The 25609-nt window shown below is 55.0% G+C and overlaps 1 long non-coding RNA gene across 1 annotated transcript; it reads left to right on the forward strand.

The window, feature by feature from the left end:
* Window positions 1-14053: 14053 nt before the first annotated feature.
* Window positions 14054-22946, forward strand: LOC127042037 (uncharacterized). The gene is made up of 2 exons (XR_007771813.1): window positions 14054-15369; window positions 22734-22946. It is a non-coding gene; the product is annotated as an uncharacterized LOC127042037 (long non-coding RNA).
* The last annotated feature ends 2663 nt before the right edge of the window (window positions 22947-25609 follow it).

A 25609-nucleotide genomic window follows, 5' to 3' on the forward strand; every position in this document is an offset into this window, starting at 1 on the left:
GGTGGCTGACAGCTCCAAGGGAAGGCTTAAAAGCCACAGACAACTGAGGGCAGGACCATGCCTACTGTTGTGGCCTTCAGACAAGGCACAAAAACACTCAGCCAGCCTTGCTCCCTGCCATGCCAAACACCCACTGAAGGCCACCCACAGACCAGCATGCGAGGCAGCTGCTGATGCTCTGTGGCCGTTATCGAAGAGGGTAGGAAAGCAGGGCCAGCCCCCCTGGTGGGGCCTCTTACCATTCCCACTCAAGGTGCTCACTTTTGCCATGGGGCAGGAGATTTTACCCCAAGAGGCTTTTCTCCAGCTGGCGAGAAGCAGAGAAACACCCAGGCTCCATGTAGCAACCACCTCAAACACAGAGACTGGCGCACATTTGGAAGAGTGGAAACTGCTCTACACACTAGCCTGGGCAGCCGCCCATTTTCTTTGGCAAGTCAGGAAGGGCAAAGGCTACACTGGAAGCACCTGGGGCTCCTGCCCCAGCCTTTGTGATGCCCATTCCCCCCAACTCCTTCCCAGGGCTCTAGCTGAAGCCAGAGCATTGGCCTGAGCAGCCAAGAAGAGGTTTCAGCCCTGAAGGGAGCAGGACTTTTAGCCCAAAGGTAAAGCTGCACAAGCACAACCACTGAAGGGACTCAAACTCTCAATCCCCTGATCCGAAATCAGATGCCTTATCCATTAGGCCACGGGGTCACATAAAAAAGGCACTCCAGGCACTTCTTTGGAAAAGGCAAACACTGATGCATCCAACGAAGTGGGGATTCACCCACGAAAGCTCATGCTCCAATATGTCTGTTAGTCTATAAAGTGCCACATGACTCTTTGCTGCTTTTGCAGACGCTGTGTTTCTCAGGTCAGCTACTGAGGGGGGCCGAGACTCTCTGAGCACAAGAAGTCGAGTTCCCAGTGAGATGTGAGACTTAATTCTCTGGAGCCGGGTGCAGGGCTTTGGCAGGGAGGCTCAGGCATGGGGGACTGTGGTGCAGCAGATGCACCAGCTGTCTAGCTGCGGAGATTTAATCTTACTGAGGAGGAGGAGGAGGAATCCTGCTGATAGGCAGTGTCCAGGACCGGTGCAACCACTAGGCGAACTAGTCAGCTGCCTAGGGTGCCAAGTGGTTGGGGGAACCAAAAGCCACACTCAGATGAGGCAGTGGAGAGGAGGTAAGCTGGGGAGGGGGCTTGGGGGCGTGCGGGGAGAGGGCTTCCAGCAGCAAGTAACAAGGGCGGGGGCGTGCAGAGGAACCGCTTCCTGTCCCAGCTCACCTCTGCTCTGTTTTCTCCCCTGAGCACGCCGCCCCCGCTCTAATTCTCCTCCCCTCCTATGCTTGTCGCACTAAACAGCTGATTGGCACCGCAAGCCTGGGAGGCAGGAGAAGTGGAGCAGTGCCGGCGTGCTCAGGGGAGAAGGCAGAGCAGTGGGGAGCTGGGGCTGGGAGATGCTGCAGGAGGGGCTGCCTGGCTCTTCCCCATGGCCCCTGCCCCTGCTCCGCCCCAGTCCCGCCCTCCTGCCCCTGCACTCACTGCATGGTAAGTAGAGTGACCCAGCCCCAGCCTGGTCCACTCCCCTGGTTCCCAGCCATGCCGCCAGCAAGTGCTGTGGGGTGGTTCCCCCCTCCCCCCAAACTTGGGAGCCATGGGAGTTCTATGGCCCTGGGTCTCTCATCCCTCCATCCCTCCCCTGCCCCCAATATCCCTCCTGGGCTCTGTGGGGCTGGGTCTCTCTCTCTGCCCCTGTGCTCCCCCCTGCACAGCATGTCCTGGGAGAGACTCAGTTTCCCTGGACCAACATTTCACCACTCCACACATGTCTCTTCTGTTCCCCACCTCCCTCCACCCCACCTCATTTTCCCTGCACTCCAGGCTGGGTCTCTGCCAACCTCCTCTCCTCTCCTCCTGACCCCAATATCTCCTGCCCCTATGGGTCTATGGGGCTGGGTCTCTCCCTCCCTTCATCCCCTCCCCCAATATCTCCCTGCCCCTATGGGTCTATAAGGCTGGGTCTCTCCGTCCCCCATTCTCCCCTCATCCCCTCAACCAATATCTCCCTGCCCCAGGCTGTGACGTGCTATGATGTGTGCTGGGGCTGTGATGTGCTGGGGCCAGGGCTGGGTTTTTGCCACCCCAAGCGGCGGGGAAAAAAAAACAACCCACGATCGCAATCGGCGGCTGCTCCATTGCGCTGCCTTATTCTTCGGTGGCAATTTGGTGGCAGCTCCTTCCCTCCGAGAGGGACCGAGCGACCTGCTGCCGAATTGCTGCCAAAGAGCCCGACGTGCCGCCCCTTCCCCTTGGCTGCCCCAAGCACCTGCTTGCTGAGCTGGTGCCTGGAGCCGGCCTGGCTGGGGCTGTGACGTGCGCTGGGGCTGTGACGTGCTGTGACCTGCTCACTCCCCAAGGGCAACTCACTCCCTTGAAACCAGCAGGACAGAAGGGGTCACGTGTCCGTGGGCGGGGTTATGCAGATGAGCAGTGGCTGGCGGCAGTACGGGGAGCAGCGAGATGAACCGAAGGAGCCGGGCAGAGAGAATTCTCTGTGTGTGGACAGAATCCGGTGTGGGGAGTTCGTGTGGGGAGTGCCTGCACCGGAGTCACTTCGGGGCAGTGATTGCCACTGAGCTACGTAGTGACAAAAGGTGTGTGAATGGGGTGTGGTGCCTGGCTGGGAGCAGCTTGTGGTGATAAGAAAAGGGGTGGGAGCAAGAGGTCCTGTCCTAGCAGGGGGTGTATAGCCTGAGAGGGTGTTTTGTGGGTGCAAGTAGGTTTGGGGGCTTTTTGCAATGACAAGGGGTGTCTGCAGCTAGAACCCTCCTAACCCCACTAGTTTTCTCTATGTTGGGGGGGGGCAGATTCTGTGATGTCACATTCCCTGGGGGAGGAGTTTGAATCATAACTCCAGAGTGGGAGAACAACTCCCCCGACTCCTGCTCAGTCTCCACTAGGGGGCTGGGCTGGGCTCTCGAGGGAGGGAAGCACAGGGAAAAACAGTCTCCCCTATGGAACCCAGGAGTCCTGGATCCCAGTCCCCCTGCTCTAGACCCCTTCCACTTCCAGAGCCAAGGATAGAACCCAGGGGTCCTGGTGTCCAGCCCCTCCCTGCTCTGACCACTAAACCCCACTGCCCTCCCAGGGTGGTGCAGGGGTCACTGGGTCTGTGTCCCAGCTCTGCTAAGGGCCTTGACTGATTTTCCCAAAGTGCTTCCTTCTGAATCTAGCCGACGAAGTGGGAATTCACGCACGAAAGCTCATGCTCCAATACGTCTGTTGGTCTATAAGGTGCCACAGGACTCTTTGCTGCTTTTAAAGATCCAGCACATCTGCCCTCTCTCCCCGGTCACTGCCCACCCTCGTGTGGGGGCACCAGCACTGTGCCGAGTAGTGATGGACAATTGTCCAAGCTGGCCCAGGGGAGACGTGTGTGTCCCTGCTGCCTTCTGCTGAGCCCTGCTCTGTGTGTGTGTGCATCTGTGACACTGTATCAGTGTGTTGCTAGGCTAACCAGTAGGAAATGGCTTTGCAGGATTTTGTATTCTGCAGCAAGTGACACACACACACACACACACAAAGGGACTCACACAATCCCAAGAATACTCACATACAACACACCCAGAGGGACATGTTAGTCCAACCCCCCAGAGAGAGAAACATTCACACCCCCAGCCACACTCACAATAACCCCCCACACACACCATAACATTCACAGTTGTGCTCAGAGACACAACTGCACGCAGTTCACTCCCACTGCTCCAAATACAAGGACCTCCTGCCCCACACAGCATGTGCCAAGGCCTGTTGAACTCACTGCCACGAGACAGCTACCAATGAGAATGACCCCCTCGTGCTGCATCATCTGCTTGGCCCCCCACTCCCTCTTGGGGCATGCTGTGCAGCGTGGCTGGGGATTGTACAATAGCAGGCTGGGGCCGGGTCACTCCACTTCCTGCAGGAAGTAGCCAACCCCCTGTCACCCACAGAGGCCTGGGACCAGCCCCCCTCTGCTTCCCCACACACAGGCCTGGGGCCTCAGCCTGCTCTGCTCCCCTGGCTCCCAAGTTTGGGGAGAGAGGGGAACTGCCCCACAGCACTCGCCGGCAGCATGGCTGGGAGCCAGAGGAGTGGACCATGCAGTGAGTGCAGGGGCGGAGGGGCGGGGGGGCAGGGCTGGGGCGGAGCAGGGGCGGGGGCCATGGCAAAGAGCCAGGCAGCCCCCCCTGCAGCAGCTCCCCAACCCAGCTCACCTCCCCTCTGCCTTCTCCTCTGAGCACGCTGGTGCCGCTCCACTTCTCCCGCCTCCCAGACTTGCGGTGCTAATCAGCTGTTTAGTGCGGCAAGCCTGGGAGGGGAGGAGAATTAGAGCGGGGGCAGCGTGCTCAGGGGAGAAGACGGAGCAGAGGTGAGCTGGGACAGGGAGCAGTTCCCCTGCATGCCCCCACCCCCATTACTTGCTGCGGGCAGCCCTCTCCCCACCCCACCTGCTAACCTCCACTCCTACCCTGCCTCTTCCCCCAAGACCCCTCCTCCCGCTCACTGCTCTCGGCCCCCTCCCCACCCTCACTCACTCTTACGGTCATTACAAAGTGGCAAGGCAGAGCCCTCCCATTTTTAAAAGTCCTGGGGTGTTGTTCGCCCCTGTTCAGGCACCCCTGGGTCCCAGCACTTCACACAGCTCTCCCTGATTTCAGCTGTTAGTGAGGGAGCCTCACTGCTAGCGCAGACTGGGCAGTTTGTTGGATGAGAGACACTGTCCCAAAGCAGGACGAATGCTCAGACCTGGTGATCAGTGATTTCAGATCTGTTGGTCTGCAGCAAGACTCTACAGTGAGTCTCAGTCAGCTCTGTTATTACACAGGGACGAACAAAAGGGTCAAATGGTGCCTGGAAGCCTTAAGAAGAATCCACCCCACCAAGTACAACACTTGTTGATACCAGCTCCTAACCCCACTGAGAATGTTTTGGGGTCACTCCTTGCCTTTATCAACCTAGGGGACTGAGAGACTAGGAATTAACAGGTGCTCCAGTGGCACAATTGATTAGCACACAGTACTTATAGGGCAGTGCTGAGGTTGTGAGTGCAAACCTCCCCTGGATCACTGGTTTTCATTAGCCAAATGGCTTCACCCCCTCATTTGGCCCTATGGAATGTAGAATTCTAGCCCTGGGGACATTGAAGCAACGTAAGAATCAAAAATACTCCTTCACTTATTACCTCTTCTCCAGAGTGCAGGTCAGAATCTACAATCCTTTCTCCCCGACCAGCCCCTGTGCCAGGATCCCTCAAGCAGAGCCTGGAGTCCTGCCCATCCTTGACCCCTGAGCCTGGAGGGAGAGGAGCAAGGAGCCATTGTTAGAGGGCTTTCCCTTCCCCTGCCCGCTTCCCTGGCTCTTGTCACACAGACAGCAAGCAGCAAAAGACCAGAAGTCCGAAGCGCAGACAGAAGGATGTTTACTGGGGTTAGTTTCCAAGCAAGCAGATTCCAAAGCCCTTCACACCAGTCAGGCTGATCTCTATACACGGACAGAGTCCGTTCCCCAGTGTTCCCTACCCAGCTCTGACACCACAGAGCGTTTACCCCACATCCCTACAGACAATTCTTTCCTGGGTGTCCGGCTGGTGAGTCTTGCCCACATGCTCAGGGTTTAGCTGATCACCATATTTGGGGTCAGGAAGGAATTTTCCTCCAGGGCAGATTGGCAGAGACCCTGGGGGGTTTTCACCTTTCTCTGCAGCGTCGGGCACGGGTCACTTGCTGGAGGATTCTCTGCACCTTGAAGTCTTTAAACAATGAGTTGAGGACTTCAATAGCTCAGACATAGGTCAGGGGTTTGTTACAGGAGTGGGTGGGTGAGAGTCTGTGGCCTGCGTTGTGCAGGAGGTCGGACTAGACGATCATAATGGTCCCTTCTGACCTTAAAGTCTATGAGTCTATGAGCTCTGACACTGCAGAGTGTTTACCTCACGTCCCCCTTCCCAGCTCCGACACTCCAGAGCCTTGCCTGTGTCCCTGTTCCCCGTTCCCTATTCCCATCCCCCCGTTAGCAAGCATGATTCCAATTTCCCCGCCCACTGCCTGTTTGACCCCAGTTTATACGGTAATATTCTCAGCGAGACCTTAACCAATCATTTTACTGAAATGTAATTAACCAATTCTAACCTATTGTAACAGAATTCTCTAACCAATTACATCCCACTCCCCTAATTAACTTACACCCAGTAAAATTAATTCTGCAGCAGACAGAAAGAATTAGAGGACCAGACAGATTGACAACAGAAAAGCGGGGGCCATAAAGATAAACTCTACAGAAATGACGGTTTCACAACCACAACCATTGAGAAGAGATTTCTTGCCAGACCGGATGCTCCCTTAAGATCTGTTTCTTTATCTGGTGGTGATGGGCACTATTGGGACAGGATCATCTTCCTAACAGCCCAACCCCACCTTAGTTCAGTGTGACGGGTTTGGGAGGTGAGGATGTGACCGTTCACTTCCCAGTGTATGGCTGCCCCTGCTGCTTAGCCAAAGGCCTTAGCCTACTGTCAAGGTTTTTTCCCCACTCTGAACTTTAGGGTACAGATGTGGGGGACCTGCATGGACCCTTCTAAGCTTAATTACTAGCTTAGATATGGTAACACTGCCACCATCCAGAAGTTAGTGTCTGGATCACTCCCTGTCCCCCCAAAACATTCCCCTCCCTGGGCAGCCTTGAGAGGCGTCACCAATTCCCTGGTGAACACAGATCCAAACCCCTTGGATCTTAAAACAAGGAGAAATTAACCATCCCCACTCCTTTTCCCCTACCAATCCCTGGTGAGTCCAGACCCAATCCCCTTGGATCTTAAAACAAGGAAAAATCAATCAGGTTCTTAAAAGAAAAAACTTTTAATTAAACAAAGAAAGATAAAAATCATCTCTGTAAAATCAGGATGGAAAATACTTTTCAGATTTATATAGCCCAGAGGAAACCCCTCTAGCCTTAGGTTCAAAGTTACAGCAAGCAGAGGTAAAATCCTCTCAGCAAACAAGGATCATTTACAAGTTGAGAAAACAAAAATAAGACTAACATGCCTTGCCTGGCTAATTACTTACAAGTTTGAAACATGAGAGACTGATTCAGAAAGATTTGGAGAGCCTGGATGGACGTCTGGTCCCTCTTAGTCCCAAGAGCGAACAACCCCCAAAACAAAGAGCACAAACAAAGACTTCCCTCCACCAAGATTTGAAAGTATCTGTCCCCCATTGGTCCTCTGGGCAGGTGTCAGCCAGCTTTATGGAGCTTCTTAACCCTTTACAGGTAAAAGAGACATTAACCCTTAACTATCTGTTTATGACACCTACGAACAAGGGCTCAGACTCTCCTAGGGAGAGAAGGCCCAGACAGGCAGACTGGGACTTTGGTTCTTTGTTTTATACCCCTGTCACTAGCTGAGTGATAAAAATACACCTAAGTTCTTAAAGTCTAGGCCTGTACAAGCAGCCTGAATAGCTCTATTCTAACAGCCATCGGTCCCTGTGGAAAAATCTATTCAGGGTTGTCCCTAGACATTTTGGTGCCCTACACAACACCCCGTCCCCCAGTCCGAGCTGGCAGAGCGGAGCAGGCTGGGGCCAGGTCACTCCACTTCCCGCCGCCCGGTAATTGCAGGGCAGGCCAGACCCCACACTCACGGGGCAGTGGGAAGTGGAGTGATCCAGCCCCAGCCTGCTGCACTCTGCTCCCAGCCTTGGAACTTGGGCGGTGGGGGGAAACGCCCCCCAGCACTCACCAGCGCCGCAGCAGGGAGCTGGTGGAGCAGAGCAGGCTGGGGCCAGGTCGTTCCACTTCCCGGCGCCCGGTGAGTGCAGGATGAGACTGATCCCTCCTGCAGTCCACCGGGATGCAGCTAAGGGGAAGGGGTGGAGTGGGGGGGGGAATGGAGTGGAGCAGGGGTGGGGAGAGGCAGCATGGGGGCAGAGCAGGAGTGGGGGCTTTGGGGAAGAGGCGGAGCAGGGGCAGCTTTCCTGGCCGTCTCAGCCAGCCGGGGGATCGGGCTGGCCGCCGGAGCAGTACGCAGCTGCGTAGGGCACCAGGAAAAATGGGGCAACTTGGTGTCTCCACATCCTTTCACCAGGCAATGTCCCTGTAGTGTGTGCTGTCTTCATAGGTCCTTTCTCAGTCTTTCTCACCCTCCTGTTTTGAGTCTCCTGTGTCCCTGCTTTCAAGCACAGACTAACTCTGGCTGTTCAGGAGAGGGGAGGACCATGCCTATGTGTGGCCAGCAGACAGCGACAAAGACCCCTAGCCAGCCTGCTCCCTGCCATGCCAAACACCCACTGAAGGCCACCCGCAGACCAGCAGGCGAGGCGGCTGCTGATGCTCTGTGGCCAACATCAGAAGAAGGTAGGAAAGCAGGGCCAGCCCCCCGGTGTGGCCTCTGTCTGTTCCCACTCACAGTGCTCACTTTTGCAGTGGGGCAGGAGATTTTACCCCAAAAGGCTTTTCCCCAGCTGGCGAGAAGCAGAGAAACACCCAGGCTCCCAAGGTGCTATTTACCAAGCCCCCTCAAGTACAGGGACAGGCGCATATTTGGAAGAGGGAAACTGCTCTACACGCCAGCCCAGGCAGCTGCCCAGTTTCTTTGGCAAGTCAGGAACAGCAAAGGCTAGACTGGAAGTACTTGGGGCTCATGTCCCAGCCTTTGGGATGTCCAACACCCGACTCCTTCCCGGGGCTCTAGCTGAAGCCAGAGCATTGGCCTGAGCGACCAAGAAGAGGTTCCAGCCCTGAAGGAAGCAGGACTTTCAGCACAATAGTAAAACTGCACAAGCACAACCATGAAGGGACTCGAACTCTCAATCACCTGATCCAAAGTCAGATGCTTTATCCATTAGGCCATGTGGTGACATAAGAAAAACCTCTCCAAGTACTTCTTTAGAGAAGACGGACACTGTGTTTCTCAGACTTAGGTCATCTACTGACAGGGGCCGAGACTCTCTGGGCACAAGAAGTCGAGTTCCCAGTGAGATGTGAGACTTAATTCTATGGAACCAGGTGCAGGACTTTGGCAGGGAGGCTCAGGCATGGGGGATTGAGGTGCAGCAGATGGACCGGCTGTCTAGGTGCAGAGATTTAGTCGCACCGAGGCACAGGAGGGAGGAGAAGGAGGAATCCTGCTGATGGTCAGTGGCTGTGCAGAAAAAAGGGTGTTGATTCCCCCATCCTAAATGGGCTGGTTGGCTTGACCCTTCTCCCCTCTGCAGAGCATGGTGGGGACTGCAGCTCACCCCTTGTGGGGCAGGAGGGCACAGGTGCAGGGCGCTGGGCTCTGATGCACCTGGAAGTCAGATCCGTTGGGGTGGGGTGGGGTGGGGGGGGCAGGGCAGGGCAGGGCAAGGCAGGGCAGGGCCTGTGGTTTACGTTCTGCCTTGCCTGGTGCTGGGCCATTGCACAATCCCCAGCCATGCCGCACAGCGCACCGCAAGAGGCAGGGGGGCAAGCAGATGATCCAGCACAAGGGGGGAGAGGAAATGTGGTTGGGGAGAGGAAAGGCCTTGGGTTGCACTGAGGGAGTGCAGATCAGGGGTGACACCTCAGAAACCTGCAGCAAAGGGATGGACAGGTGGGCTGCGTGGATAGAAAAGGCAGCGAGCCTAAAAGGGGAGTGGGGTCTAATGGTCAGAGCAGGTGGGGGTTGGGCTCTATCCCTGGCTCTGGGAGCAGAGGTGGGTCTAGAGGTGAGAGCAGGGGGACTGGGAGCCAGGACTCCTGGGTTCCATAGTGGCGGCTGTTTTTTCCTGTGTCTCCCTCCCTAGAGGTCCCAGCCCAGCCCCCTAGTGGAATCTGACTGGGGGAGGGGGTTGCCCTGCCACTCCAGATTCGTGATTCGAACCCCTCTCCCCACGGGCTCTGACATCACAGAATGTCCCCCCAAGTCAGAAAGTAGGAGCCCCTCCCCGCATGCAGAGGAAGCTAGTGAGATTCTAGGGGGTCTCTGGCAGAGGTGACAGCACCCACCAGACACCCACTCATGGTTGCAAGGAGAACCTCCTGCACAGCCCCCTGCTACGAGGGACCGGGGGCGCCCAGCCAGGGTCAGGAGGTGTGCTCCCCCTGAGCCCCTCCCCCGTTACTCCAGGATCTGAGCATCTTCCTAATTCGCAGGGTAATTCTCCTCCCAGGCTCGTGCGAGGGTGGGAAGCGCCACCAGCCCCATTTCCCAGACGGGAGAACTGAGGCCCAGAGAGGCTGAGTGATGTGCCCAAGGATACCCAGGAAGTCTGTGGCAGAGCAAAGCATGTTTCTGCCTCCTCACTCCCAGGTCTGGCCTGCTCCTGGGTCACTGGATGGTGCAGGGGGGGGCGCCTCGGGGCAAGGGGCAGTGCAAGGGGGGGCCTCAGGGGAAGGGGCAGTGCAGGAGCGGGGTCCCAGGAGAAGGAGCAGTGGGAGGGCAGGGTCTCAGGGGAATGTGAGGGGGCGGGTCCCAGGTGAATGGGTGGTGTAAGGGTGGGGTCTCAGGTGAATGGGTGGTGCAGGGGCGGGGTCCCAGGAGAAGGAGCAGTGGGAGGGCAGGGTCTCAGGGGAATGCGAGGGCAGGGTCTCAGGTGAATGGGTGGTGCAGGGGCAGGGTCCCAGGAGAAGGAGCAGTGGGAGGGCAGGGTCTCGGGGCAATGTGAGGGCGGGGTCTCAGGTGAATGGGTGGTGCAGGGGGGTCTCGGGGCAATGTGAGGGCGGGGTCTCAGGTGAATGTGTGGTGCAGGGGGGTCTCGGGGCAATGTGAGGGCAGGGTCTCAGGTGAATGGGTGGTGCAGGGGCGGGGTCCCAGGAGAAGGAGCAGTGGGAGGGCAGGGTCTCAGGTGAATGGGTGGTGCAGGGGCAGGGTCCCAGGAGAAGGAGCAGTGGGAGGGCAGGGTCTCAGGGGAATGTGAGGGCAGGGTCCCAGGTGAATGGGTGGTGTAAGGGTGGGGTCTCAGGTGAATGGGTGGTGCAGGGGTAGGGTCCTAGGAGAAGGAGCAGTGGGAGGGCAGGGTCTCAGAGGAATGTGAGGGCAGGGTCCCGGTGAATGGGTGGTGTAAGGGTGGGGTCCCAGGTGAATGAGTGGTGCAGGGGCAGGGTCTCGGGGGAAGGGGCGGTGCGGGGGCAGGGAATCGGGAGAATGGGCAGTGTGGCATTGGGGACTTCGGGGAGGAGGCAGTGTGAGGGGCAGGGTCTCGGGGCAAAGGGGAAGGGTGTAGACGGGGTCTCAGGCAAAGGGGTGATGTAGGGATGGCGATTCAGGGGAATGGGTGGTGAAGGGGCGGGGACTAGAGGGAAGGGGCCGGGGGGGGCTGGGACTGGGGGAGGGGCAGTGCAGGGGCGGGGTCTCGGGGAGAACGGGCGATGCAGGGGTGAGGTCTCAGGGAAAGGGGCGGGGACTGGGGGTAGGGGTGGTGCAAGGGCAGGACCTCGGGGGAAGGGGCGATGCAGAGATGGGGGTTAGGGGAAGGGGCAGGGCCTCGGGGGAAGGGACGATGCAGAGATGGGGGTTAGGGGAAGGGGCAGGGCCTCGGGGGAAGGGACGATGCAGAGATGGGGGTTAGGGGAAGGGGCAGGGCCTCGGGGAAGGGACGATGCAGAGATGGGGGTTAGGGAAGGGGCAGGACCTCGGGGGAAGGGACGATGGAGAGATGGGGTTAGGCGAAAGGGGCAGGGCCTCGAGGGAAGGGACGATGCAGAGATGGGGGTTAGGGGAAGGGGCAGGGCCTCGGGGGGAGGGACGATGCAGAGATGTGGGTTAGGGGAAGGGGCAGGGCCTCGGGGGAAGGGACGATGCAGAGATGGGGGTTAGGGGAAGGGGCAGGACCTCGGGGGAAGGGACGATGCGGGGGAAGGGATTAGAGGGAACAGGTGGTGCAGGGGCAGGGTTTTAGGACAATGTGAGCACAGGGTCTCGGGTGAATGGGTGGTGTAGGGGCGGGATCTCAGGGGGAAGGGGCGGTGCAGGGGCAGGGTCTCAGGGCAATGTGAGGGCGGGGTCCCGGGTGAATGGGTGGTGTAGGGGCAGGGTCTCAGGGGGAAGGGGCAGTGCAGGGTCAGGCTCTCGGGGGGAAAGGGAAGCTCAAGGGCAGGAACTCTGGAGAAGGGGCAATGTGAGGGCGGGGATGGGACCTTGGGGAAAGGGTGCAGGGGAGGGGTGTATTGGGGAGGCACAATGCAGGAGTGTGGATTTGGGGGAAGGGGCATAGTGAGGGTGGCGTATTGGGGATAAGGGGCAATGCGAAGGTGGAGCCTTGGAGGAAGGGGCAGGGGCAGGGCTTTGGGGAATGGGGCAGGGATTAGGGGAACAGGTGACGTGAGGCCAGGACGTCGGGGGTAGGGGCAGTGTGGGGGCAGGACCCCAGGAGGAGCGGGCAGGGCTTTGGGGAATGGGACAGGGATTAGGGGAACAGGTGATGTGAGGCCAGGACGTCGGGGGTAGGGGCAGTGTGGGGGCAGGACCCCAGGAGGAGGGGGCAGGGGCAGGGCTTTGGGGGGAGGGCGGAGCTCGGGGAATGAGGAGGATTAATTCGGTTCAGTGGCAGGTTTGTCTGCGGGTGACACTGGCACTGCAGGGGGGGTTAAAGCCGGGCTCACCCGAGGGAGGAGGACGGGGCTGGGTGGCCGGGCACAGCGGGAGTTCGGGGAGTGACAAGGAGCCGGTTACAAGGCTCATCGGACACACCCAGAAACCAGCTCACACCCAGACGGGGGGTTAAAGCCCCAGCGAACAAGGGGCGCTGGGAACATCCCCGCGGTGCAGACAAATGTACCAAGTCACCGGGCAGAGACAGACCCGGCACTGACCTGCCCCCGCCCGCCGGTCCTCGGCCTCCGCCCCCAGCGCTCCCGCTCCCGCCCCGATCAGCTGCTTTGTGCGGGGGGTGAAAGGGGCGAAGCGGCGCGGCACGTTCCCACGCGGAGCAGGTTAATACACTGCACGGGGGGCGGGGCTCTCTGGGGGGCGGGGCGGGGGGCGGAGTTGGGGGGGTGTCAGGTTGACCCAGGGACCTGCCCTCACCTGGGCTCGAGAGGACGGAAGCGCCCCCGGGCAGGCTGGGAGTTGTAGTTCATGGCTCGTCTCAGAGCGGAAGTGACGCACAGTTGCTCAGGCAACGCGCCCCCTCCCGGAGCACACTGGGAAGCGTAGTTCTCCCTCTCACACGCGGCCTGTATTGGAGGAGGGGCCGTAACTCGTCAGTTCGCCTCGCCCCTCCCCGCTCCCTGATTGGTGGAGAGAGCGCGGGACAGACTCAGTGGGCGGGGCGAGCCTGGCCGGCTTTAGGGAGGGGGGGGCCCAATTCGAACAGTCTCGCTGGGGCCCCGGCAGGGAAGACCAAACAAAACCCCCGGTACAAACCCTGTGGGGCGGTGCTCAGCGGGCGGCGCTCCCAGTCTGCGGCGGGTCCTGCACTCGCTCCCGATCTGCGGCGGCGCTGAGGGACCTGCTGCCGCAGACCCAGAGCCAGCGCAGGACCCGCCGCAGAAGTGCTGCCGCAGACCCGGAGCGCCGCCCGCTGAGCCAACATTAAACAGGCGCCTCCAGCTAGGGCAGAGATTCGCACCGCGCGGGGCCGGGATTGGGGGTTGGTCTAACGCCAGCCCTGGGGGTGAGGCCCTGGTTCCTGGCCCCGAGGCTTCGCTGCCCCCCCCCCACCATGGGGGCAGCCGGGGGGCGGGGCGGGGCCAGGCCGAGGAGCACAGAGGCGGGACGGGGAGAGGCGGCTCCACACTGGGGGACCAGGGGCTCAGACACCCAGTTCCAGGCGCCAGGCCCAGCCCCTGCCCCGGGAGCAGCCCCGGGCCCGTGGGAGCCGGGCTGCGGGGGGCACAGGGCAGAGGCAGCACAGAGTGAAAGGGCTTCACCCCGCCCCCCCCCAGCTGGGCCTGGAGGGCAGCGGGGGGGGGGGCGGTAAGCTGCCTGGGAGCAGCCCCACAAGCGGCAGCCTGGGGCTGCAGGGCCTTCAACCTCCCCCAACCTGCCCCCCAGTGTCCCCCCCATCCGCTGTGACTCTCCTGCCAGCACCGCCCCCTCCTCTCCTTCTGTAGGGCCCCAGCAGCCCCTTCAAACCCTCCCAACCAGCCCCCTCAGTGTCCCCCCATCTGTTGTGACCCTCTCGCCAGCCCCACCCCCATCTGTGGGGATCCCTCAGCCCCCAGCATCCCCTCCCCCATCGTGTACACTCTACCTGGCCTTTCCCTTCGCTCCGACCTCCTCCTCCCCCTCCGTCCTCAGCACCCCGACACTGACCTCCTCCTCTCGCCCCACCCCTGACATCCTCCTTCCCGTTCTCAGCACCCCACCACCCCTTCCTCCTCCTCCCCCCCAACCCCGTCCTCAGCGCCCCACCCCTAATTGCCTCCAACCCATTTTTCATTGCTGGAACCCACTTTCCCATCCCCCCACTCCCTCAGTCCATCCCCAGGGTGTGAGGTTCCTCATCTTCAATCTCTGCTACACCCAAACCTGCCAGGTTCCCCTTTTCAACAACTGTGGGGTCATCCAACCCACCGACACCCATCCACTCTGGGCTCTCTAAATCCCACATTCCCACAATGCACGTTGGTAACCCCACCCTCCTCTATCCCTAATCCCCCTATTCCCTTCCCTGGGGTCCTCCTGGACACCCCAACCCACAGTCAGGCCCCCACATACATCCCAGTCACTCACATGCTGAGCTACTTCTTCAGAGACCCCCACAGCCCGGCAAACTTCTCCATCCATGAGCCCTATGGACCTGTGGCCAGGAAGCTCCCACTTTGGCTGGGCAGGGTGTGGGTGTTAATCTTTTCCTGTCTTGTGTGTGCTGTGCTCACAAAGGCTTTTTGCTCCCTCGGGGTGAGGTGTGGTTTTGGCCGAAGATGAGGTGTTTGGTAGCCCTGTGGATGCTGTGTGGTGTCTGGAATGGGGCGTGTGTGTTCCCATCATGCCCCTTCCCCTCTGCCTGCAGAGCTGAGGACAGACAGGTCTGAGGAGCAGAGCAGGAGCTCTGGGAAGGAGAAGAGCAATATGAAGATGGAGTGTAAGATGAGGCCAGGTAAGTTCTGTGGAGGGAGACATGCTGGACAGGGCCTAGGATTGGGGAGACAAGCAGGTGTGAGCCCCGGGCTCAGATTTCTAATTGTAGCTGTGATGGCAGAATGGGAGGAGGGTTGAAGCTGAAGCCCTGGTGTGCGGGAGTAGTGAGAAGAGGAACCTCACCACCATTGCTTTTTCTTTTCCTCTTGTGTTGTGTTTCATACCAAGGGAAAAGAAGTCGCGGGGATGGAGTCCAGCCCTGAGGTGAGATGGAAAGTGATCAAGAGCAGTGACAGCGTGAATCCTGTTGATGCCAGGCAAGAGCTGCCCAACTGGGACAAGAGTAACCATCTCTGTCGGTGAGATGTGTATCTGGTTTGGGAAGGGCTCTGGTCACAGCCCTCCTGGCTCCAGGCAGGGACTTCCCGTTATCTGGGTGTGGGTTTCCGGACTATCTGTGGCTTCAAGGGAGATGATGTTGCCATTTGCGAGGGCTGATCATCTCTCTTGCGAGGAGTGGTGTGTGCTCCCTAGCAGAAAGTTGGATCCATGAGGGTGACTCCCTGTTCTGAATTTCTTTCTTCCTCCTAGGTTTCTCTCTCTGTGTTGGCCAACTTTCACTCAAACTCTCTCTGTCTCTCCTTTCATGGACACCTGTCATGTTCAGTTGCCTGCATTCTCTTTCTCTGCTCCCCCTTCCCCAGTCTCCTATGGACTCAGCTGGGTCTATCTGCCCACGGGCAGGGTCTCTGCCATACTGGGAAGGATGTGTCCTGCCTGCCAGGATAAGGGGGTTGCTCCTCCCACCCCCTATCTTCAGGGAGACCTCATTGCTGTAACTGGGTCACAGCGTGAGTGGCCAGTAATGTCTTTGGGGCTATGAGGTCTGAGACTGAGAAGGGTGGGCTCACGGTCATGGCTTTGGGCAGAGGAGAAGTGGGGCTGGGATTAGAGATGCCCCTTATCACCAGCTAGCTCCATTACTGCATCACCCAAAAGTCTTGCTCAGGGTCCATTATGCCTCCTTGTGCTGGGCACTGCAGGGACAGTCAGAGGGACAGCAGGATGCATGAGGAAATAGATGAGTGTGTGAGGCAGATGGGTGAAGGGGTGTGTGTGACATACATTGGGGACGGATGAGGGGTTGAGGGCTGGACGGACAGCGGGACAGATGGAGAGCTGCAGGGACGGATGGTGATGTCACAGGCTGGACTTGTGATGGGTTCAGCTCTTGGCCACTGGCTCTGTCATCTCCTGCCCCCATCTGCCCGTCTGACTCTGTCCCTGTCTCTCGCAGGCAGCACTCAGCAGAGTCTGGCCCTGTTGTTACACTGGTGCCTACATCCAGCGCACACCTGTGCATAATGTGCTCCTGGAGAGCTCAGGCAGGGAGAAGCATGTGGCTCATGGCTGCTGAACCAGCTACTCCAAAGAGTGCCGCAGATCTCCCCCTCCTTGGGCAGCAACACCCTGACCGGGGGGTTCCCTGTCCCTCCTCGCTGCCAAAGCAGCCTGCTCAGCGCAGAAACCGAGGTCACCTGCCTCCGCCCAGCCTCTAGCTGGAGCTACTTCAGCCCCGAATTGCTGGTATCCAGCCTGGCCGGAGTTGGTGCGATGTCCTAGTGGAGTCCGTTCTTTCTCCCTGGTAGATTATGATTTTCCCCACTGCAGTTAGTTGCTCTTTCTCTGCTTCCCCATAGCCCCTCCCCAGTGATAGTGACCCCTGCTGGCCAGGAACGGGAGTGTCCTGTAGGTGCCTTCTTGTAGGAGCAGTGACTCCTGGTGGCGAGGGGCAGCAATGCCTGGCATGTATCCCCCCTGGCATTGCTGCAGAGACCCCTGGTGGCAACTGAGGGCAGTTGCCTATGTGACCCCACTACTGCCATTGCGCCTGTGAGCGCTGGTGGGTAGGTGAGGCAGGGCCCTGTATGTACATCAGCCATTGGGGCAGGGCCCTCTGTGTATCCCACTCTCATCTCGACTGTAAGCTGTCTAAACTCCTACCTGCCTCATGGGGCCACAACCGTGGTACCCCCAACCCACCCAGCAATGTCGTCAATCTATCCAACTACACACTCAGCCCAGAAGAAAAGCCTGTCCTATCTCGGAGACTCTCTTTCTGCCCTGCCACCTCTACCAACATGATACAGTTCTGCAGCAATCTGGAAGCCTACTTTCGCCGTCTCTGATTCAAAGAATACTTTCAGGACAACACTGAACAGCGCACTGATACACAGATACCCTCCCACCAACAGCACAAGAAGAAGAACTCCACATGGACTCCTCCTGAGGGTCGAAATGACAGTCTGGACCTATACATTGAATGCTTCCGCTGACGTGCACAGGCAGAAATTGTGGAAAAACAACATTGCTTGCCTCATAACGTAAGTCGTGCAGAACGCAATGCCATCCACAGCCTCAGAAACCACCCAGACATCAAAGAGGCTGATAAAGGAGGTGCTGTTGTCATCATGAACAGGTCTGACTACCAAAAGGAGGCTGCCAGACAACTCTCCAACACCAAATTCTACAGGCCACTTCCCTCAGATCCCACTCAGGAATACACTAAGAAACTGCAAAATCTACCCAGGACACTCCCTACACTAACACCGGAACAAATCAACATACCCTTAGAGCCCCGACCAGGGTTATTCTATCTACTACCCAAGATCCACAAACCCGGAAATCCTGGATGCCCCATCATCTCGGGCATTGGCACTCTCACTGAAGGACTGTCTGGATATGTGGACTCTCTACTCAGACCCAATGCCACCAGCACTCCCAGCTATCTCTGTGACACCACTGATTTCCTGAGGAAACTACAATGCATTGGTGACCTTCCAGAAAACACCCTCCTAGCCACCATGGATGTAGAGGCTCTCTACACGAACATCCCACACACAGATGAAATACAAGCTGTCAGGAACAGAATCCCTGATGATGGCGCAGCACAATTGGCTGCTGAGCTCTGTGCCTTTATCCTCACACACAACTATTTCAAATTTGATGACAATATATATCTCCAGATCAGTGGCACCGCTATGGGCACCCGCATGGCCCCACAATATGCCAATATTTTTATGGCCGACCTGGAACAACGCTTCCTCAGCTCTCGTCCACTCACGCCCCCTTCTCTACCTACGCTACATTGATGACATCTTCATCATCTGGACCCATGGGAAGGAGTCTCTGGATAAATTCCACCACGATTTCAACAGCTTCCACCCCACCATCAGCCTCGGCCTGGACCAATCTACACAGGAGGTCCACTTCCTAGACACCACGGTGCAAATAAGTGATGGTCACATTACTACCACCCTATACCGAAAACCTACCGACCGCTATGCCTACCTTCATGCCTCCAGCTTCCATCCCGGACACATCACACGATCCATTGTCTACAGCCAAGCACTGAGGTACAACCGCATCTGCTCTAACCCCTCAGACAGAGACCAACACCTACAAAATCTCCACCAAGCATTCTCAAAACTACAATACCTGCACGAGGAAATAAGGAAACAGATCAACAGAGCCAGACGTGTACCCAGAAGCCTCCTACTGCAAGACAAACCCAAGAAAGAAACCAACAGGTCTCCACTAGCCATCACATACAGTCCCCAGCTAAAACCTATCCAACGCATCATCAGGGACTTGCGTGGCAGGCCGGTCCTCGCCCACAGGCAACCTGCCAACCTGAAACATATTCTCACCAGTAACTGCACACCGCACCATAGTAACTCTAGCTCAAGAACCAATCCATGCAACAAACCTCGATGCCAACTCTGCCCACATATCTACACCAGCGATACCATCACAGGACCTAACCAGATCAGCCACACCATCACCGGTTCATTCACCTGCACGTCCACCAATGTAATATACGCCATCATATGGCAGCAATGCCCCTCTGCTATGTACATCGGCCAAACTGGACAGTCGCTACGGAAAAAGATAAACGGAGACAAATCAGATATTAGGAATGGCAATATACAAAAACCTGTAGGAGAACACTTCAACCTCCCTGGCCACACTATAGCAGACCTTAAGGTGGCCATCCTGCAGCAAAAAAACTTCAGGACCAGACTTCAAAGAGAAACTGCTGAGCTTCAGTTCATCTGCAAATTTGACACCATCAGCTCAGGATTAAACAAAGACTGTGAATGGCTTGCCAACTACAAAACCAGTTTCTCCTCCCTTGGTTTTCACACCTCAACTGCTAGAGCAGGGCTTCATCCTCCCTGATTGAACTAACCTCATTATCTCTAGCTTGCCTGCATATATATACCTGCCCCTGGAAATTTCCACTACATGCATCTGACGAAGTGGGTATTCACCCATGAAAGCTCATGCTCCAAAACGTCTGTTAGTCTATAAGGTGCCACAGGATTCTTTGCTGCTTTTACAGATCCAGACTAACACGGCTACCCCTCTGATACTTTCAGGATATGTTTTGGTTCTGAGAGGTGAAAGGCTGCTCTGTGTGTGATGTTATGGAGTGACGTAGCAAAGGTTGATTGCAGAGGTGATGCATGTGCCACAAAAGTTGTGGGGTCCCTCCCCTAGCTCTGGCCCCAGAGTCCAGAATTTACATAAACCCACCCGCTGACCTGTGACTAAGAATCTGGTTGCAGAGGTATTTCGTGTCCCACAGCTGACTTCCCACAGTCCAATCTGCAAAATTTTCTTGTTGTCTGAGGGGAAAGAAGCATTTTCCCCAACTATGGAGTTGTTTAAAACTTTCAGTGTGGAAATGAGATCAAAGCCCAGCAGCTTATGTATGTCTAAAAATTGCATTTAGTCATTAATCATTTTTTATCTGTGGTATTGATCCAAATATGAATTAGAATGATAAAAAACTCTATTTTTAAACTAGAGAGATACAAAGGACATAAAATGTGCATTTAAACATTTCACAAGAAAAGCATGCTGCTAAATACAAATATTCCTTTTCAATCTCTCTTATTTCACTATCCTTTGGAACCCATGTCCCTTGCCTAACGAGAGTTATGTAGGTTCGGGTGAGTCCCGAAATCATGAACTGCTAAGTTCCGTTCTACTGTCTTTGATTCATATCACCAGAATAACTGTACTTTATTACCCCTGCCCTAATAAGAAAGAGACCGGGGATCCCACAGCAGCTGAAATAACCCTTTGGACATGCACCCCCATCATGCAATGCGGGGTGGGTGTGAGCATGCATATCAGCAACAAAAGGCCTTTACAACAGATCACCAACAGATGTCAGGGTAAAGTTCATTCTCACCTTGCTTACATCCTCCCCCTAGCCAAGAATTGGTGGTCCTGATAAATCACACTCCCTGTTATACCAACACATTGGTATTGAATGCGAAGTTATGGCTAGCAAAAGTAGCCACCCATCTCTGCCTTGTAGCATCCAGCTTAGCCCTTGTTAACACATAAGTCAGTGGATTGTTCTCTGTCCACACCTGAAACTGAGCACCACACAAGTAGTCTCGAAATTTCTCAGTGATGGCCCATTTCAAGACCAAGAACTGCTGCTGGTGGTGGGATAGCGAGTTTCGCTATCAGACAGTCCTCAGCTGGCAATGCCTACAGATTTACATTTCCTTCCACTTCCTGGTACGGGACTGCTCCCAGACCCTCCAAACTGGCATCAGCATGCAGGATAAACGGCTTGTTTGGGTTAACAAGGACTTGGACTGGCACATGAATCAGGCAAATTATTATTTCCCGTAAAGCTCTGTCACTTCTCTCATCCCACCATGTCCCAAATGGAGAAGAGAGGAGCCCCTCCCATGTCCCAGTCCAGGAACACCAGAGTGTGGTGTGGTTGTGACTCAGTCCAGGTCTGCTAGTGCTGCAAAGGAGAAGATTTCCTTCCTCAGTCCAGGTCAACTGGAATTGTTGTTGCAGTGGGGAAAAGATGTCTTTCATCTGGTTCTTAGATGCTTTGGTGAAAGGGGACAGGCAGAGGCTTTTTTCTTCCCTCTGCAGCTCAAATTGCACACTTCTTCTCTGCTTTTTGCTCTAGCTTGACTTCTCTCTTGCATCTCAATTTTCTCTTTCCTGGCCTCATTCCAGAGCATTCACAGCCCAATTCTCTATCCTAACCCTGAGCTCTCTACTGCACCCTGAATGTCTCATTCTAACCCCACCCCAGAGTCTGCACCCCCAGAGCCAGTGCCTTCATCCCTCTGCATTCCAACTCTCTGTCCCATGTAGCCTGATATAGGGTGTACTAATAATATTAATTTGGATAATTTGATGAAAATTTAATTGATTAGCTTACATGTTATTTAATTTAATTGAGTTACAAAGTTACATTTGCATTACTGCTATTCAAAAGATACATATGGCATTATATACAACAAAGTTTTGGTTAATATACTCACAGCCTTCCTTGATAACCTGGTGGTAAGAGACACAGGACCAGCCTTGCAGTTCAGGTTTCTCAATTCTTAAGTGAAAGATGCTGTGCTTAGGGAAAGCTAGTGTTACTTAGGGTTTACTTGAATATGTTAAACTTAAAATCAAAACCTAATAAACAAAGACTAAAAACGTAGGGAAACCGAACTTAGCCTAGTTCCCTTGAAACTTAAAGTTTCAGAACAAGTACAGCCTACTGCTAGTACATAGAGAGAGAGTGGAGGACGTAAGTCACAATGATAGAGCAAAGTGCTCTAGCGAGGTGGCTTACCTCTTTTATAGGGCACAAGGGCCGGAAATCCTTCCTCCTATGCCCAAATTTCATTCCTCACCCACAAAACATTAGGGTACATTTACTTCATAGACTAGTATGTTTGTGCTTGTTGATGACATGTACATATGCACATAAGTTACCTTGTAGTGTACCTGTTAAATCTGTGGGTACAACACTGAATAAAACTCTATGCCATTCTCCATTGTCGATTGGTCTAAGTAAAGGTCTTGGACAGGCATGGGTACTTATCTATTTAAGTAACATGAGAAAGGTCGATTTTCCTCTCTGAGTAAAAGGTCACAATATAGATATGCTAACTTTGCCTTAGCTTAACATACAGGATATGGCCTCTAGGTTCTCGTAAGTCATGTGTCTCAGTCTCCTAATCATTTTTATTGCCCTCTTCTGGACTCTCTCCAGTTTGTCCACATCCCTTCTCATGTGGGTCCCAACCCCAAAAGTACTCACATTTTACCCCATTGACCCCAAAATGCCAGCTTTTAATATGTAAATAGGGTGCTGCCATGGTCAAGTCACTCCCGAGCTCTCCAGCGGAGCCTGCTGGCACAGAACAAGGTGAAAATTAGCCAGGATGTCACTCAGTCAAATCCCTGTGCTCCCCGCAGGTGATATCGGAAGGCTCCAAGATGGATCATTTCCCTTTCTCTCATCAGCTTCAGGCCCCAGGGTTACAAATGCACAAACCAGTTGGGATTCTCCCCTGGCCTCAGGGTGTGGGGCTGCTCTGAGGGGATGGACTTGCACACTTGGGATATTAGTGCAAAGATACAATTTCAATTTCTCTTAGAGAAATTGGAGGGCAATTTATATTTGGTACAAATCTTATTTAGTGAAAGGAAAGCTGCAGTGACAGCCTGGTTACTGGGGTGCAAAACACCTTCCTCCTGGGAGAAACAAGAAGTTAGAATTAGAAATTTACATCGTTTGTTCCAGTGTTGGTACAGGTTTAATTTTGCTTCTGTGTAGGTTTGTTTCAGGCTGTGACCATTTTGGTTTATTGGGTTGTTTTGTTTTTTTTAGTTGGAATGGAGCTTTTAATTGACATTTGCTGGATTCAAATGGCTGACTTGCAACACCAGTTTTGACATAGTTCTGCATATTTTATTACGATTTGACCAGTATTCAAGGATTCAATTCCTTTATAGGAGGTTTTAGAGGTCATGCTTATTTATTTGATGTTATTTTATCATTCTGCTGTAGCACACTTTTTTGATAAAATGTTGAAATTATTAATTTACAGCATTTGTTAGTTTTTATTTTTACAAACAAAGTTTTTCTTAATGTTTGGGTTTTAAATTAAGCCTTGTTTTTGGTTTCAATTTTTCATTTAGGTTTTGGTTACTGATGGGATCTTTAAGAGAACTTTGGATTCAGTACTAAAATTTGGACAGATTTAGAATATTTTAAGTAAACCGTGTTTACTATTTTATTTTAATAAAGTTTGTATTGCTGTAAACCCTAGCCGGGGGGAGAGGAGATGAGCCTGGCCTTTAACTGAGAAGGAACAGAGGCATGGCCCCCGTGAAGGGTGAGGCCAGGTGATGGGGGGCACAGCTCCCCAATTTTTTTTGTCTAGCCCATCTCAGGCCTGGTCTACACTACGCTGTTAAACTGATTTTAACAGCGTTAAATCGATTTAACGCTGCACCCGTCCACACTACACTGCTCTTTATATCAATTTAAAGGGCTCTTTAAATCGATTTCTGTACTCCTACAAAACGAGAGGAGTAACGCTAAAATCGATATTACTATATCGGATTAGGATTAGTGTGGACGCAAATCGACGTTATTGGCCTCATTATTTTACAGTAGCTACCCACAGTGCACCGCTCCAGAAATTGACGCTAGCCTCGGACCATGGACGCACACCACCGAATTCATGTGCCTAGTGTGGACGCTCACAATCGACTTTATAATATCTGTTTTATAAAATCGGTTTAAGCTAATTCGAATTTATCCTGTAGTGTAGATGTAGCCTCAGTCCCCCACTAAAGGAGAAGAGTCTGATGCCACCCCTGCAGGTCACTGAGTGTCACTGCTGCTCCATGGGAAACATGCTCTGTGCCTTACCCAGATTGGTGGGAAACACACTCTGTGCATTACCGTGACTGGTCCGTGGGTGTCACTGCTTGTAGAGGGCAGACACATGCTGTGCATTACGCCACCTGACCAGTGGGTGTCACTGCTGTATCAAGGGAAACACCTTCTGTGCATTACCTTGAATGACCACGAGGTGTCACTGCTGCTCCAAGGGAAACATACTCTGTGTGTTACCCTGATTGGCCACTTGGTGTCACTGCTGCGCCAAGCAAAACACCTTCTGTGCATTACTCTGACTGCCCACTGGGTGTCACTGCTGCTCCAAGGGAGACATAAGAACGGCCAGACTGGTTCAGACGCAAAGTCCATCTAGCCCAGTATCCTCCTGTCTTCTGACAGTGGCCAGTGCCAGGTGCCCCAGAGGGAATGAACAGAGCAGGGAATCATCAAGCGATCCATCCCCTGTTGCCCATTCCCAGCTTCTGACAAACAGAGGCTACAGGCACCATCCCTGCCCACCCTGGCTAATAGTCCTTGATGGATCTATCCACCATAAACTTATCTAGTTCTTTTTTGAACCCTGTTATAGTCTTGCCCTTCACAACATCCTCTTGCAAGGAGTTCCACAGGTTAACTATGCAACTGCCTTGAGTTTACCCCCCCTCCCCTGGCCAGGTTGTATATGGAAAAGAGGATGAGGATGAGGAGAGCCATGATGTGTCTGTCAGTGGCTGGTGCCTCAGTTTCCTCTAGGCAGCAGTGCTGCAGGCTCCTTTGGTCTGTGCCCATGCAACTGTGTCTGGGGAAGGAGGAGTAGAGGCTCATTCTTCCCAGCCCCACGCCCCACCCCCAGCAGCTGGGGAATCCAGGCCAAATTTAATCCTGGTAGCTGGGCTGGGATTAGCCTGGGCTGGGGTAGGGCTGGGGAGGAATTGGGAGGGAGACAGACGCACCTGCTGTGAGGGAAGATCCTCCCATTCCCTGCCAACCCCATTCACTCCTTGCAGCACAGCACCCCCTAGCATTTCTTTCTCTGTCATGGGAGCTGTCTGCTGCTTGCTTCTCCCTTAGCATCATCTCTCCCCATCCTGGAGCACTGGCATTGCCCATCCTGTGCAAACAGGGAGGCCCCGGTGTGCCCCATGGCACTGCCCTGCAATTGTGGGGGCAGCTGTTGGATGGAGCCATATCAAAATATGGGGGTGGGCAAGGCTGGGGACCAGGACTCCTGGGTTCTCCCCTCAAATGTGGGAGGGGAGTGGAGATTAGGGGGTAGAGTGGGGGAGGGACAGGGCTGGGATCCAGGGCTACTGCTTTTTCTGGTTTTCTCCACCTCCTGCAGCTGCCTCGATCCTTTCAATGTGTTTCTTGTTCCATATTCATTTGCTGACTTGTGTAAATCACCCCAGAGGTGGCTGCATCTCAGTGTTGGGTGAGGCACCCTTGGCTGCATCACCTCCTAACCGCGTCTCTCTCCCCCTTCGGGTGACCCTGCAGCACTCAGCAAACATCCACAAGATCATGGGGCACTTTGAGCACTGCGCAGGCAGGGGCCAGGCGCCCAGCCCTCCCTCCAGAGAATGGGACACAGCATCGACTACTTTTTACAGGGATTAAAAAGGGGCAAAGGAGGGCAAATCAGAGGAGTAGGTGGCCAGGGTCTGAGCAGGGGGTGGAAATTGACTGGTCGGGGGTCAAGCAGCTGGAGGCAGAGTTAGGAGAGGGACTGAAGGCAAAGTCAGGGAGGTGGGAAGGAGCCGGAGTTAAGCCCGGAGGGAGGCGCTGCCAGAGGGTTAAACCCCGGCACAGGCAGGGGCCGAGGGGGAACAGTTATCCCGGTGGGCTGAGACTCCAGT

The sequence above is a fragment of the Gopherus flavomarginatus genome, unplaced genomic scaffold, assembly GCF_025201925.1.
Source record: "Gopherus flavomarginatus isolate rGopFla2 unplaced genomic scaffold, rGopFla2.mat.asm mat_scaffold_1869_arrow_ctg1, whole genome shotgun sequence".
NCBI classification, from domain to species: domain Eukaryota; kingdom Metazoa; phylum Chordata; order Testudines; family Testudinidae; genus Gopherus; species Gopherus flavomarginatus.